Source organism: Apium graveolens, chromosome 8 (assembly GCF_009905375.1).
Source record: "Apium graveolens cultivar Ventura chromosome 8, ASM990537v1, whole genome shotgun sequence".
Taxonomy (NCBI): Eukaryota; Viridiplantae; Streptophyta; class Magnoliopsida; order Apiales; family Apiaceae; genus Apium; species Apium graveolens.
Window position 1 is genome coordinate 234,764,524 of NC_133654.1, and position 3,803 is coordinate 234,768,326.

The window sequence follows — 3,803 nt, forward strand, 5'->3', positions numbered from 1 at the left end:
ATTAGTTTCCACGCACCTTTTGAGTACGACGCGAAGATTATTCAAACATTCATCATACGAATGTCCAAAGACGGAGAAGTCGTCCATGAACACCTCGACATTATTTCCAATCATGTCAGAGAATATAGCCATCATACATCTCTGAAAAGTGGTCGGGGCGCCACATAACCCAAACGAAACTCTGCGAAAAGCAAACGTGCCAAATGGACAAGTGAAGGTAGTCTTTTCCTGATCCTCTGGTGCAATACAAATCTGATTATACCCAGAATAGCCATCCAGAAGACAAAAATACTCGTGACCAGCCAACCTGTCAAGCATCTGATCAATGAACGGAAGAGGGAAGTGGTCTTTCCTTGTGGCTTTGTTCAACTTTCGATAATCCATGCATACTCTCCATCCTGTAACTAGTCGAGTGGGGATGAGCTCATTCTTCTCATTTGCTACCACAGTGATACCTCCTTTCTTAGGTACACATTGTACGGGGCTCACCCACGAAATGTCAAAAATAGGATAAATGATGCCTGCATCCAACAATTTTAGAATTTCTTTCTTCACCACCTCCTTCATGATAGGATTCAGTCTGCGCTGCTGTTCAACAGTCGACTTACTACCTTCCTCTAGCAGAATTTTATGCATACAATATGAAGGACTTATCCCCTTGATGTCTGCTATGGTCCATCCAATAGCCGATTTAAATTCTCTCAAAATCCTTAAGAGCTTGTTTTCCTCACTACCTGAAAGGTCAGATGCAATAATAACAAGTAAAGTAGATGCATCACCTAAAAAAGCATACCTCAAGTGTTCAGGTAATGGCTTAAGCTCCAAGGTAGGTGCTTCCTCTATTGATGGTTTGAGCTTTCCTTCAGCATTCTTGAGGTCAGAAGTACCAAGAGATTCAAACGGCATGTTTAGCTTTCGCTTCCAGGGAGAAGCATTCAGATATTGTAATTGCTCGCTGCCATCTTCATAATCACTGTCAAAATCCCCCACTAAGGCCTTTTCCAATGCGTCAGACATTAGCATGCGATCGAGTTTCGAAGTAACCGTAGAATCAATCACATCCACTTTTAAGCACTCCTCATCTTCGGTAGGGAATTTCATTGCCTTGAATACGTTGAAGGTCACATCCTGATCTTGTACCCGCATAGTAAGTTCACCTTTTTGCACATCTATCAAGGTACGGCCAGTAGCCAAGAAAGGTCTTCCCAAGATTATGGGAATCTTCTTATCTTCCTCAAAATCCAGAATAACAAAATCTGCAGGAAAAAAGAGCTTATCCACCTTGACTAGCACATCCTCCACTATGCCCCTTGGGTAAGTAATGGAACGATCAGTCAATTGTAGAGACATGTATGTGGGTTTTGGATCAGGCAAATCTAACTTTTTAAAGATCGACAACGGCATCAGATTGATGCTTGCTCCCAAATCACAAAGGCATTTGTCAAAAGTCAACTTGCCAATGGTGCAAGGAATGGTGAAGCTACCTGGATCTTTCAGTTTTGGCGGTAACTTTTGCTGCAGAACAGCGCTGCATTCTTCCGTGAGAGCAACGGTCTCAAGGTCATCCAGTTTCACCTTCCTTGAAAGAATACTCTTCATAAACTTCGCATAACTAGGCATTTGCTCCAGAGCCTCAGCGAAAGGTATATTGATGTGAAGTTTCTTGAACACCTCCAGAAACTTACCGAACTGTCTATCCAGCTTTTGTTGCTGCAATCTCTTAGGAAAAGGTGGTGGAGGATAGAGCTGTTTCTCCCCTGTATTACCCTCAGGCAGAGTGTGTTCAACAGTAGTCTTCCTTGGTTCCGCCACTTTCTCCTTTTGTTTAGCTTCTTCATCTCTAATTTCAGCTTCTCCTTCTTTTGCCTTTTCAGCATCAGCAACTTTTCCAGACCTTAAGGTAATAGCCTTGACTTGCTCTTTAGCTTCCTTCCTGCCTGGTACTTCCGTGTCACTGGGAAGAGTGCCAGGTTGACGATTGAGTACTGCATTGGCTAATTGACCGATTTGATTTTCCAAGGTCTTGATAGAAACCGCCTGACTCTTGCATAACAGCTTAAGTTCCTCAAAATCAGCACTAGTAGGTGCAGCTGCACTTCCCTGTTGAGGATATGATTTCCTTTAAGCATACTGCTGTGGTTGCTGGAATCCAGGTGGGTTAAACTGTTTACTCACGCCTTGCTGATATGGGGGCTGAATAGCATTCTGATTATTCTCCCAGCTGAAATTTGGATGATTTCTGTTATTAGGATGATAGGTAGCTGGCACAGGCTGCTGTTGTCGCTGATAATTATTCACATACTGAACAGATTCGTTGACAAGAGAACACTGATCCGTAGCATGAGAACCTGCACAAAGCTCACAAACCATAGCTATTTGATTAACTCCATATGTAGCCAGAGAATCAACCTTCATTGACAGCGCTTGAAACTGTGCTGCAATAGCGGTGGCTGCATCGACTTCCAGAATACCTGCTACCTTACCAGGCATCATCCTCTGAGTTGGGTTTTGATACTCATTTGCAGCCATAGTCTCGATAAGATTATAAGCCTCAGTATAGCTTTTAGCCCATAAGGCGCCTCCAGCTGCTGCATCGAGCATGGGCCGAGATTGGGCCCCCAAACCATTATAGAAACCAGTGATCACCATCCAATCGGGCATTCCATGATGTGGACACTTTCTCAACATTTCCTTGTATCGTTCCCAAGCTTCGCACATAGATTATGTAGGTTGCTGCGCAAACTGAGTAAGAGCACTCCTCATAGCAGCAGTCTTTGCCATCGGATAACACTTCACCGGAAACTTTTGCGCAAGATCTTGCCACGTAGTGATGGACCCAGCTGGTTCAGAATGTAACCAGTCCTTAGCTTTGTCCCTCAGTGAGAATGAGAAAAGCCTCAGCTTGATAGCCTCATCAGTCACGCCATTATACTTAAAAGTGCTGCAGATCTCGACAAAATTCCTTATGTGCATGTTGGGGTCTTCAGTAGCCGCTCCTCCAAAAGAAATAGAATTCTGCACCATCTGAATAGTGCCCGGCTTGATTTCAAAGGTGTTAGCTTGAATAGCCGGATGAAGAATGCTTGACTGAATGTCATCAATTTTTGGCCGAGAAAAATCCATAAGAGCTGGATCAGCTTGAACAATACGATCACCCATGTTTACTGGTTCTTTCCGCTCAGTTCCTGAATCCGAATCTTCAAAATCTAACTTCTCCGGAATATCAAGAACTTCTTCTGTCTCCTCAGCTGTATCTAAAGTCCTCTTGCGAGTACGAGAATGAGTTTGCATAAACGCTCGCTAAAGTACCTGAAACACAACCGAAAACAATAAGTTACTACTACGTCCTGATCACTGAGTCCTAATGACCAATGATGGTAGATACATAAACTAAACAAATACGCCGAGTCCCCGGCAGCGGCGCCAAAAACTTGTTAGGGCGAAAACACGCGCTAATATTCACGCAAGTATACGCGTTCGCAAGTAATATAGAATACTTTCTAGTTCATTCCCACAGAGACTCAGACTAAATTATTGTCTAATTAAACTCACGCACCAATGTATGATTACTTCTCAATGTTAAGACACTAACACTGAGAATTGTTGACTAAACATTAACTACAATTAACTACTTAATTGATCACTTAATTAACACTTCAAATTAACAATATTAAAACACTCATGAGATCACAACTTCATTACTACTTCCTTCAATAGCTATTGTTATTACCTTTAGCATGTGACAGTGATGATATTAATCGAATAACACGAAACTAATAAAAGCCAACTTTCATTGTACTAAT

General features: G+C 42.4%; 1 non-coding gene across 1 annotated transcript; it reads left to right on the forward strand.

Moving 5' to 3' along the window:
- Nucleotides 1-2,659: 2,659 nt before the first annotated feature.
- On the forward strand, nt 2,660-2,766 carry LOC141681828 (small nucleolar RNA R71). Its single transcript, XR_012559251.1, has one exon. It is a non-coding gene; the product is annotated as a small nucleolar RNA R71 (small nucleolar RNA).
- Nucleotides 2,767-3,803: the final 1,037 nt, after the last annotated feature.